The following is a 12,185-nucleotide window of genomic DNA, read 5'->3' on the forward strand; positions in this document are numbered from 1 at the left end:
TATCTTGGATGGCATGTGTTTGACAATATATTCTTATACAGTTTTCAGCTTTAATTTGTATAATTTCCATTCAAATTGTGATATTAACATACACTCAAAAAAATGGTTTTGGGGCACTGTTCGTTCTACCCAAATGTTTTTTGTTAAAATAACCCACATATATTTATTTTCCCATCAAAACACTATTGTATTGCGTTTAAGTAACTTAAGTTGTGTAATGGTCCACTATACTTAATTATCAAGCGTTAAACTAACGTAAGTGGTTTGCTTGCGCGATTCAAAAAACCGGATGTGACGATTTCCAACGTATTGGATGAAGACGGCCAACGAGGTGCATGCTAGAAGTCAGAGCTAGAAGTACCAGCCAGGTAAGAAAAGTTAATTATAAAGTTATTCCGAATGCAAAGTGTTTAATTTCTTTTAGTGTTTCGTTAAGTCTGTTCTCGAATGCTTTTAATATTGTTTAACTATCAAATATTGTGCTGAATGTGTTGATTACGTTATTAATTGATGATTGCATTCGATTAAAAAGATGCAAGTTTAATTGTGGTTGTGGAAAACGCATGATTCTCTGTCGTGTAATACTTAATATGTATGTGTGCTCGTGGAACAAATTATTTGACAATAATTCAAAATGGTTTTCAGTCGAAGTAATGAAATGACTAACGAGGGACATTCTAAAATGTTTAATGTGGCTAACAGTGATATTATACAAATCTAATAATATATGTATGATAAAGCTTACAATGTGCAGATAAACAGATGAACCCAGCATATGAATGCAATGCGTTTAGTTCATATTCTGGGTTGATTTGTTTAACGTCAGGCTGTGGTTTATTAATAAGGTATGTAACGTTAACGTTACAGAATTTGATCTTTTAATATTCATTTCTCAGTATTACGTATTTAGCCAGCTTAAGCATTTATAACCTGTGAGTAAATTTGCTTTAGAATGTCTAATAACAAAACCTCCCAGTGCTTTAATCTAAGCCAGTGGTTCCCAATTCCAGTCCTCGTGACCCACAGCTCTGCACATTTTGTATGTTTCCCTTATTTAACACACCTGAACCAGATCATCAGCTCATTAGGAGAGACTCCATGAACTGAACTGAGTGTGTCAGATAAGAGAGACATACAAAATGTGCAGAGCAGTGGGTCACGAGGACTGGAATTGGGAACCACTGATCTAAGCTACAGTCCCAGTAAAATTGGTTGAAGCTCTGAAGCAAGCACAGATAAGGCCACAATCGCCTGTCGTAGATGGATATATTTTGCCATGTTTTCTGATGGTCTTTTTTTTTATGACAGTATGTTTTTCATTTTGGTTTTTCCAGTTCATCACTGCCTAAATTTGGTGTAATGAAGGAATGCCAGAACTTTATTGATTTAGAAAACAACGTTTTGGCTAAGGTAAGTGAAGCTCCTTTTTAGGATTTATAAAAAGTAGTAATAATTTTGCAAACTTTGTTACAACCCACGGCTCGGCACAATTATAGTATTTAAAGTTTTACGAATTACACTAAAGCTCTTATTATTGCACTGATTGAGTATTAGCTGTGAGCAGACAGTGTAAATCAATGCACTGTAGAAAACAGTGACCATAAATGAGAAAAAACAAAGTTGGAATGTTATTTAAATTAAATCAATTATTAAATTAAATTAAATTAAATTAAGGAAAACAAATTATAAATCAGTTCCATTTCAGATTCCAGATGATCAATGGCTTATGCCACGGCCACACTAGACTTTGAGCATGCAAAATTTCTTCGGGCACTGCAACGATCATGATATGAAGTCGCATCCTTTTTTTATAAACATGAATTCAACATATAAAAAGTAGTAATGTAAAATGTAGAAAATATACAATCTACTCGACTTGACTGCAAAAATATAGTTCTTTTAGTTCAGCCAAAAGGTCACGCCTCGACGTACATGAATAGAAGTCAATGGGACGTAAAGTGTTGTGACTGACCCTTTAGGACAGTGGTTCTTAATCCTGGTCCTGGCGACCCCCTGCTCTGCACATTTTGTGTCTCCTTCATTTAACACACCTGATTTAGATCATCAGCTCCAAGAACTGAACTGGATGTGTCAGGTAAAGGAAACATACAAAATGTGCAGAGCAGGGGGGTCCTCAAGACGAGGATTAAGAACCACTGGTTTAGGGCCTTCATGCATCCTCGTGAACAAGATGGAGGGAAGTTAGTGAGGGAAGGGCATAAAAAAATTACTTAAACGCAGCCCATGATGCTGTTCATCACTCAAATTAAAATCATTGAATTTTAATTGATAATGGCACCGCATTGTGCAGCCTATGATTGTAAACATCTAGCTATAAATTTCAGATTAATCAATTATTTAACAGAACTAACCCCTATATAAACGTGAATAACTTTTGGCTCTTTAGCGTTTAAAAAAAACAATAGTGCATGGATTTTTTGGAAGAACATTGTTTTGCTTGTGCTTTGGCTCTGCATGACTGTGCAGATGAATATGGTTCTTTCTCGTAACTAAAAAAAAAAAGAGATAGACAGAGATGATTTTACTGATCATAAAACATTAACTAGGCTTTTAGATATAACCAGTTTAGATGAGAAAATTCTTAAAGGAACACTCCACCGTTTTTTCATATTAAACTATGTTATTCCCTTAACTAAGACGAGTTGATACATACCTCTCTCGTCTCAGTGCGTGCACTCAATCGCTCTGGCGCGTGGTGACACTTTGATAGCACTTAGCTTAGCCCAGTTCATTCATTAGGTTCCAAACAGAGATGAAGCTAGAAGCGACCAAGTATGACTGAATTTTCATTTTAAAGTGAACTATCCCTTTAAAGGGATAGTTCACTTTGAAATTAATTTTTGATATGTTTTAGCTTACCTCAAGGGCATCCAAGATGTAGGTGTCTTTGTTTCCGCATTAGTTTCAATTTTGATATTTTTAGGTCAAACCGTTCTTGTCTGTCAGTCATATAATGCAGGTCTATGGTCACTGTCTCAAAACACAAGCACAGAGTCCAAATTAAAACAATTCCCCACGTCCAAATGAAACAATTCCCCATCATAAGTACACATTGATGGCCTAAGACACGAAACGAGCGGTTTGTGTGAGAAAACGAACAGTATTTATATCGTTGTTATCTCTTGAAAACAGCACACGTCCAAATGATCTGACGGCGCTGGCGGGTATAGATATATACATAGATGTCTTAGGCCATCAATGTGTACTTACGATGGGGAATTGTTTCATTTGGACGTGGGGAATTGTTTTAATTTGGACTCTGTGCTTGTGTTTTGAGCCAGTGACCATAGACCTGCATTATATGACTGACAGACAAGAACGGTTTGACCTAAAAATATCAAAATTGAAACTACTGCGGAAACAAAGACACCTACATCTTGGATGCCCTTGAGGTAAGCTAAAACATATCAAAAATTAATTTCAAAGTGAACTATCCCTTTAAGGAAATAATCAGGCAAAGTTATAATAGATGAATGTTGTTATTTGTATCTTTAGACTGATGACATTGAAGTGAGGACAGCATGCATAATCAAATCTCTCTGTGCATACCTGAACGAAGACCCTAGCAGCATATGGTGAGTATGTGCTTTTTAAAATGTTGCTGTATTTTCAAGGATGCTTAATGTTTTGTTAAAGTTAATACATAGGAATTTAAGAGTAAAAACTTTATTTTTTTTAAATATCCCTTCTAGGATACAGACGTTGCCAGCACTGAGGAGGTGATCCAGAAGACTGATGGGAATTTATGTCATAAGACATGAAGGTGCAGACATGGAAGACAGCCCAGCAGATCTTGGAGTGGTATTAGAGGGTCAAAAGGTTCTTCAGGACCTTACCAGTGTCCCATATGCAGCAGCCATGTTGTTGGGACTGATTTATGGACTGAACCTGAGCTACCCTCCTGAACTAAGGTACACATTCGAAGTCCTTCAAAAAATAATTCTGGAGCTAGATGGCAACAAGTTGTCCAATAAAGTCCAAACACTGAAGACCAAGCTCTTCTCTGATGTGTTTGAGTAAGGACTCTAAGGACCGTTCCTGGAATGCCAGAATGTTAATGTAAAAAAAAAAAGGGCAATATTTTGATTTTCTTTTGCAGGTTACACTTGTTGTATTTTTCAATGATCAAAATTGTTGCACTTAGTTGCAAGCTGCCTATTTGGTGCTCGGTGCATCTGTTATTTTCTGTGAAAGATGTCTAGTACATTTTAGCAGTAATATGTCATTTGATAATTGTTAAACATATCGTTAGACACATTGACATTTTGGTTGCATGGAGGATTTTTTTTATTATTATTGTATTGTGTAAATTTGCTTAAAAAATAGAGTTTTAATTTACACTGAATTTGCAGAAGTCTTTTTGACTTTTTTGAACAATGTGTAAAAGTATTTTTTTCTGATGTTAATACATTTGCACAAGTTAAAAGAGTTGATTGTATGGGTGAGCAGGCTGTTAAAAACTGTTTAATTGCAACTGTTGAACAAATACAGTTTGATAATTTGTTACATATCTTGTCTTTTTATGACTCTACAAGACAATCACACACAAACAAATGCTGCTTTGAAAGGAGTAACTTTAAATAGATACTACTGAGTTAAAGTAACAAGAACTAATTGGATGGAACCACTGTCCATAATTTAAATGAGTTATTTGAAACAAATCTCCTTGTGTTTGTTGAATGTAACCTGTTTGGACAGTTTTAAATAAACTACTGCATGTTCACTTAACTTAACCGATTTAAGTTACAGGGAAGCAATTCCATTGATTTAGTTCGACATTACTATTTCACATAGATTCTTCCCCATTCAGTTGTGTTGTCCCAACACAAGGAGTTTACATAGATTCAAAAAATTCCATTAATGTTAATAAAAAGCAATTTGCTTGTGTGGAACCACTGTCCATAATTAAATTAAGTAAGTTTAAAGAATCATTTTTTTGAGTGTATCATTAAAGAGCAACTTGCAGGTTAGAAGACCCAACAAGTCAATGTATAGAAAAATAATGTAGGAACTAGATTTTCTTAAAAAAAAATTTATAAATACGCTACAGTGGCTTCTGTAGTCGTTTTTGTGAGAAAATTTTACTTCCGCATCTGAAAATGGGCGTGACGGGCGAGAGTCGTGACGTAGCACGAGGGAGAGCGGTCGATTCAAACAACAGAGAAAAATGGATTGCAATGACATTTCGGACGCTGAGGAAATTGTTGACGGACCACAGCCATACAATTATGAGCCTGCTAGGCTGCCAAGAGAGCAGGGACAGGCCAGGATTAATGTTAGACAGAACATATTGGAACTTACAATAACAGAAACTAAGCTTTGATCAGGCGTTTGTCATGCTCATTAATATCCGCCCAGACTAACGTTACGTGATATAACTTAGCGGTTTCTCATCGAGAGACAGAGAGATATTTATTCCTGCTAACATTTTTTGTTCCATAGGTGCTTGTGTGGGAAATGCGAGGCAATGTTTACAGCTGAGGAAAGTCAGTGTTGCAGGGAGGTGGATGCATACTGGGCCTTAGTGGAAAATGCCAAACTTCCATGGTTGCAGTTAGTGTTACTACAGTAAAGCCATGGTGAATGTTGCTGATCTGTGGACACTGGATAGTTCGTTCATTCATTGCACAATGTTTATTCCTGGTTTCCACGTCAGCGCTGTTCGATCCGTTAATAACGGAGAAATGTGAATATTTCTCACTAGATCTCGCAGCGATGTTATTACTTCAGTGGCGAATTCAAATGCTTTATTTACTGGATCTCGCAGTTAGGCTACAGTGTTGCTTGATCAGGCTCGCGCTGCACTGGTCCAAACTGATAAACAGTCCACACAAACACAATAACGAGTAGCTCAGTTTCGTTCCGCTTACATTGCGTTTGCCAGTTGATGTTGTGCTCGCGCCTACATCCGGCGGGAGAACCCGAAGATGCGTGCATAATTCTCCGGAGTGAAATGTGCGCCACAAACGACCGAGTGTGCGGTGACAGACGCGGCAGTGAAGTCTGCTCTCTTCACTTGAACAAAACGCACCCAAGAACGAAAAGCCTTGTTTTTCCTAGAAGGAAAATGATGGACACGATGTCCTGACAGGCTGGATTTTGTGCAACCAGCACAAACACAATCATTTACCATTATGGCTTCTCTAAAACTCGATCTAAAACTTTCTCTGTCGCTCACTACTGCTCTAACTACTACACCCACAATGAGAGCGCTGGCTGAACGCGAGCTCATATTTACCTCGGCATACGTCATATGACGCGTTGATATAGGGGGAAAGGCGTATTCCAGAGCCTAGCACATTTTCATCAAAATCTCTACAACCAATTAGATTTCATTAGTAATTTCTACATATGTGTTTTTAAAAAACCTCTTCAGACAATATCAAGTATTAATTCAGTTATAAATTTAACCTGCAAGTTGCTCTTTAACATTGTTTAGTTGAATATTAGCAAATTATATAATTCATAATAATATTCAATTACAATTACATTTAATTAGTGTCCAACCTGTCATATTGGGGAATCTGCCCCTTTAAGAACAGGCCATCCACTCTAGTGACATCATCATGCTTTTTTTTTTCTCTCTTCAGTGGCGGGAAATTCAACTGAAAATTCAGTTGGAAATTCAACTGAGGTGAGTGAGTAGCTTAATTTCCTACTGTAAAATCTTTCATAGGTTTGCTTACTCGCTCTGCCCAAGCTTAACATTACCTTCTGGCATAAAATATTACACAGTAATTAGTGATTAGAATAAAATGTAATATTATAGTAATATGTGTTTTTAACTATAGCAAAATCTCTTTAACAACCAGCTATCTAGTTAGCTAGTCCTGGTTTGTTGTAAGCTAATATACTGAATAGTATACTGAAGCTCCCTCCTTAACAGTTAATGTGTGTACGTACAGTTTTAACATGTTGAAGATTTTGATTTCTAGATGCCATTGTCAAACAAAGAGAGAGCAGCAAGGTTCAGGGCTCTGAAGAATGCTGACCCATTGGCTAGGGAGGAGTTTTTGGCAAAGAAGAGAGAGAGGTATTGCTTTGTAATTGAGAAATGAAGTAACAAATGTAGTTCAATAAAATAAAAGCTGAAATAAGTCAAAATACACTTTCACTAATCTCAATTATATCATCTTTTTTCTTTGTTATCTTTCATCTAGCTACCACAGACGTAAAAAGGCAGGGATGGTTCAGCAGCCAATTAGATGCCTTGATGCGCTTGCTGCAAAAAAAAAGAGGAAACAGTGGAGGCAAAACCAGCGGGACCATAGGGAAAGATTGAAGCATTTAAATACAGTGCTAAACTTTACCCCTGACTCTATTAATGACAGTGTGGCGGAACCTGAGCAGCTTCATCAAAATCAGCCACATAATCCACAGCCAACTCCACCTCACCCTCATGCCTACCAAAATGAAGAACCCTCACCTCACCCTCAGCAGCACTCCCCTCCAATAGGATCATCAACTCAAGACAGAAGCAATATTATCTCTAAACTGAAAAGGGAGAAAAAGGTGTTGAAACAAAACATGCTCATAATGAAAATGCAATTAGCTCAGCAAAAAAGAAAGTGTGAAAAAATGCGCAAAAGTCAAAAAAGGTTGTATCAGTTGAAGACTGTGAATGAGAGGTACAAGCCAAGGGGGGGAAAGAAACTGGCAGCATCAAAGAAAATAGAAGTCAGTAAATTTCTTTGTAGAGATAACAACAGCCAAATTCTCCCTGGAAAGAAAGACACCGTGACCAAAGGAAAAAATAAGCAGCAGCGCAGAGTGCTCTTAAGGAATCTGAAGGAACTCCACAGTATGTACAATGAAGAGGTGGGGAAGGAGTTAAATATATCATACAGACAGTTTGTGCGCCTGCGACCCTTCTTTGTGACAGAGCCAAAAACAAGAGATCGCAACACCTGCGCTTGTCTTGATCATGAAAATGTTAGACTGCTTGCAGAAAAGCTGTTCCATAGTGGAGTTCTGGGAACATCAAGCACATCTTCACTTCTCTCACAAATAGCATGTGATCAGAAGAAAAAGGATTGTATGTATCGCATATGTCCACAATGCTGCTACTCTGAGATAGAGGTGACGTTACCCGAAGACAAAATCTCAAGGGAAACTACATGGCAGCAATGGAGAAGAGAAAAAGTAAACAAAGATGACAAGGTTTACACCAACTTTGTTAAGAAGGTGGAAACAGGGTCATGGGAAGAGCTTGTTAAATCCTTCAATCAAGCACTAGATTTGCTTGCAAAACACCACTTCAATTGGCTTCATCAGCTGGAAGAATGCAGAAAGCTCAAAGAAAACCTCAGTGACACAGAGGTAGTTGTCCATATCGACTTCTCTGAAAATTATGGATGCAAGCTAAGCACAGAGATCCAGGCCTTCCATTTTGGTGGAAGTCGAAAACAGGCAACCATACATACCTGTGTGGTATACACAAAGCAGGGGTGCAAGTCGTATGCCACCATCTCAAACAGCCTCCGTCACGATGAAAGAGCTGTCTGGGCACATCTTGAACCAATCTTTAAAAAAGTAAAGGAGGAGAACCCAACCATAAAAAAAGTTCACTTCTTAAGTGATGGCCCAGTGACACAGTACCGAAATAAAAATAACTTTTATCTTCTGAGCACAGTTCCTTTCCTTTGGGGATTTGATGAAGTCACATGGAATTTCTCTGAAAAATCCCATGGGAAAGGGGCCCCTGATGGAGTTGGAGGAGCCATGAAACGTACTGCTGATGCCTTGGTGAATATGGGTAGAGACATCCAGACCCCAGAGGAACTTTACAGGGCTCTCAAGGAGAACAGCTCAGCAATAGATCACTTCTGGATTCCAGAGGAGGATGTGACCAGATATGATGAATCTGTACCAAATAAGCTCCCAGTTGTAAGGGGTACAATGAAGATGTACACCAAGTTGCTGCACAAACCCCTGGAAAGATCACCCACAGAGAGCTGTCCTGCTTTTGCAGGCGAGGAGAGATCTGCCAGTGCCATGACCCTATAGTCATCGACTTCAATCAGTCAGGAAATGAGACAATTGTGGAGGCCATACCTACAAAACAGCAAGAACTCGATTTGATTGGGAAATTTGTTGTGGTGATATATGATGCCCAACCCTTTGTGGGCCAAGTTCTCCAGGTGGTGGAAGATGAAATTGAGGTGAGCTGCTTGAGACAAACCGGTGGAAAGAACTCATTTGTGTGGCCAGAGACACCTGATGTCATCTATTACTACAGGTCTGAAATCCAAGCAATCATCTCTGAGCCAGAGCCATACTCTAATCGCAGTGCTCAACTGTGCAACCAAGATTGGAGAAGGTTTAATGAGATGAGGTAATAATAACCTGCAACTGCATGCAAACTTCCATTGGTTGTCGTTTTATTCTAAATGCTTCTGTTATTTTAGACAATGTCTATAAAAAATGTAGTGTTCATTTAATGAAATTTAGTGATTCAAGGTACTTCAACCCATTAATAATATTTTTCTTTATAAATATGTTGTTCAATTACATGCTTTTGTAAATTTGTTGTTCAAATAAATGATGTTGGTGAAATGGTGAAATGAGTGAAGGTCGCCTACTTTAACCCTTTACATTATTTATGAATATTGATGCAGAGTGACTATGATCATCAATAAAATATGGTTCAATGTACTTTTCAGTACTAAATTAAACCTAATGTTGAAAAGTTGTGCTGTTTTGATATTCATAAACATGAAAAAAATTGTTTCAATGTATTTGTATACTTGCCAAATCTGGGAAGAAATCACACTGAGTTTGTGTGTAACAGTTAACACACTGAAAACCACATCTGTATTTCTTTACAGTGTAGCCTAATTAATTTCCTTGGAAAAACATTGCATAACATAAACATTAATTATTTATGAACATTATTATGTGTAAGTGTTGTAAAAATGACAATTCATGTGTTAACTCATATGGTGTCATACCGAGTAACAATTTAAGTCAGGCGGGATAACGCTGTTTTTTTCCATTGAAATGCATAATTTCACTTCATGGAGTTGAGAAAACAATAATAACATGATGCCAAGTCCTGTAAAACATTTTCAGACATTTTGCATTTTAAACCACATTGCAGTGTTAAAATATGGGTAAAGAACTTGAACAAAAGGGTCACATTTAAAGAAATCACAATATAATGAGAAAAAATTGTTGTGCAAATTTTTTTTTCTGAGCTCTAAATATTGTTTACTGCATCACTTTATATATTCATTAAGTATTATTGATTTGAAAAGTTTTAATATCATAATATTTAGAAAATGCATTAACGTTATCCCGTATGACATTTTGACTGGTGTCGTCACATGATTCTCAGTTAAACTGCTTAAAATACATTGTTTAAAATTGAGATTTTAGTAATAAGTAAAAAACATCCCCATAAAGATAATAACTACTTTGATGTGCAGTTTTAACCTATTTGAATTTTTTATCATTTGAAAACCTTATTTTTCACTGGCCCACATGCCACGCAATTTCGTCTAGCCTACATCTGACAATGTTGGGTTCAAACACGCCCTGCACACCACACATACTGAACAGTGTTAAATTTGACAAATACTGTTCGATAGAACGGCTTGGTTTGTTACCACAGTAACAGTTATCTGCGTGCTTCCTCAGCGATGAAGTTCCACATTTGCGGCTATCCGAAAATGCATGCAGCAAGCCTTTCACAACATTGTTTTCTTCAGTTTTGTCGACAACTTTACCATCTCCACTAGCTATTCTTTTCTTCACCTCCTCAGCATCCATCTCGACGACTGCAAGCAGATCGCGCGCGCGGTTATGATGACTAAGCTTTTTAAAAGTGAAAGTAGGTATAGAGACTCCTGGGAGGGCGTGTCGCGTGGGCACAAATAAACTGATGTGGATTTTAAATTATTTTATTAACTTGAAATACAGGCATATTTTTGTAGATGTGTTCCTAAAAATGTGCATATATATGTTTTACGTTTGCACGTGATTGTTTTAAGCCCGTGTTTAGACCGTGTTTCCCCCGTGTCCGACCCAACCCGCACCCGTTTGAGCTAAATTTGTGGGTCAACTGAACCCGTGCAGGACTCGGTCACACAAGTCCACACACTACACAGTAAAAAATATATTTGTTGACTCACCATTGCGGTTAATTCTTCAGGAGGAACGTGCGACATAACCAATCACAGTGTGACAGACGCTTCACATAGCACCAACTGCAATGTTTAATTTTAAATGAATGTAACTGGCAGTTTGGCAAACGTGGGTGCTCGGTATTTTCCGTGGGTGCTCGAGCCCCGGAGCACCCACGGTATCGGCGCCTATGTATGGGTCTATCTTCTACATTCTGCTGATGAGTTAACAAAAAAAAAAAAAAAAATTCTGCTCAGTAGTGATCGTGTCTTTCTCTAGCATATTTAAGGTAACAATGCAATACATAATATCATAATATCTGCAGTCAATATTGATTAAATGGGAGGGAAAAATCCTGCCCATACTGCAGCTATGAAAAAAATGATAAAAGCACTTCTGTTCATCTACTGAAGTGGTATTCTGGAACTGTGAATAAATTGAATAAAACAGCAAAATAACAACAACAACAATAACATCTTCATTAAACAAAAAAGAGATTACCTTAGATAAAGTTTGACTAATATGTACATACAGTACCGGTAAAAAGTCTGGACCCATTACTATTTTTAATGTTTAAAGTTTCATATTATGCTCTACAAGCCTGCATTTATTTTATCAAAAATACAGAAAAACAAAAACAGGAATATTCAGCAAGGGTGTGTTCAATATATAAAAAGTGATAGTGAAGACTTTTTTAAAACAACTTTTTAAAAATAAAAAAATCCTGAAAAAAAGTATCACAGGTTATAAAATAAATATTAAGCACAATTTCTAACATTTGATAATAAATCAGAATATTAAAGTTTTCTGAAGGATCACGTGACACTAAATTCAGTTTTGCATCACAGAAATATATTTAAAGTATAGTAAAATAGAAAACCATTATTTAATAATATTTCACTATATTATTTTTCTGTATTTTTGATCAAATAAATCCAGGCTTGATGAGCATAAGAGACTTCTTTCAAAAACATTAAAAATAGTAATTTGTCCAAACATATGTACTGTAAAAATATACTACATTTAAAATTAAATGTTGT

The 12,185-nt window shown here is 36.9% G+C and overlaps 1 long non-coding RNA gene across 1 annotated transcript; it reads left to right on the forward strand.

Annotated features, from left to right (window-relative positions):
- The first annotated feature begins 271 nt into the window (after positions 1–271).
- On the forward strand, positions 272–4,528 carry LOC311278095. The gene is made up of 4 exons (XR_014625382.1): positions 272–368; positions 1,335–1,410; positions 3,517–3,596; positions 3,714–4,528. It is a non-coding gene; the product is annotated as an uncharacterized lncRNA (long non-coding RNA).
- The last annotated feature ends 7,657 nt before the right edge of the window (positions 4,529–12,185 follow it).

The sequence above is a fragment of the Rutilus rutilus genome (assembly GCF_951802725.1).
Source record: "Rutilus rutilus genome assembly, chromosome: 19".
In the NCBI taxonomy this organism is placed as follows: Eukaryota; Metazoa; Chordata; class Actinopteri; order Cypriniformes; family Leuciscidae; genus Rutilus; species Rutilus rutilus.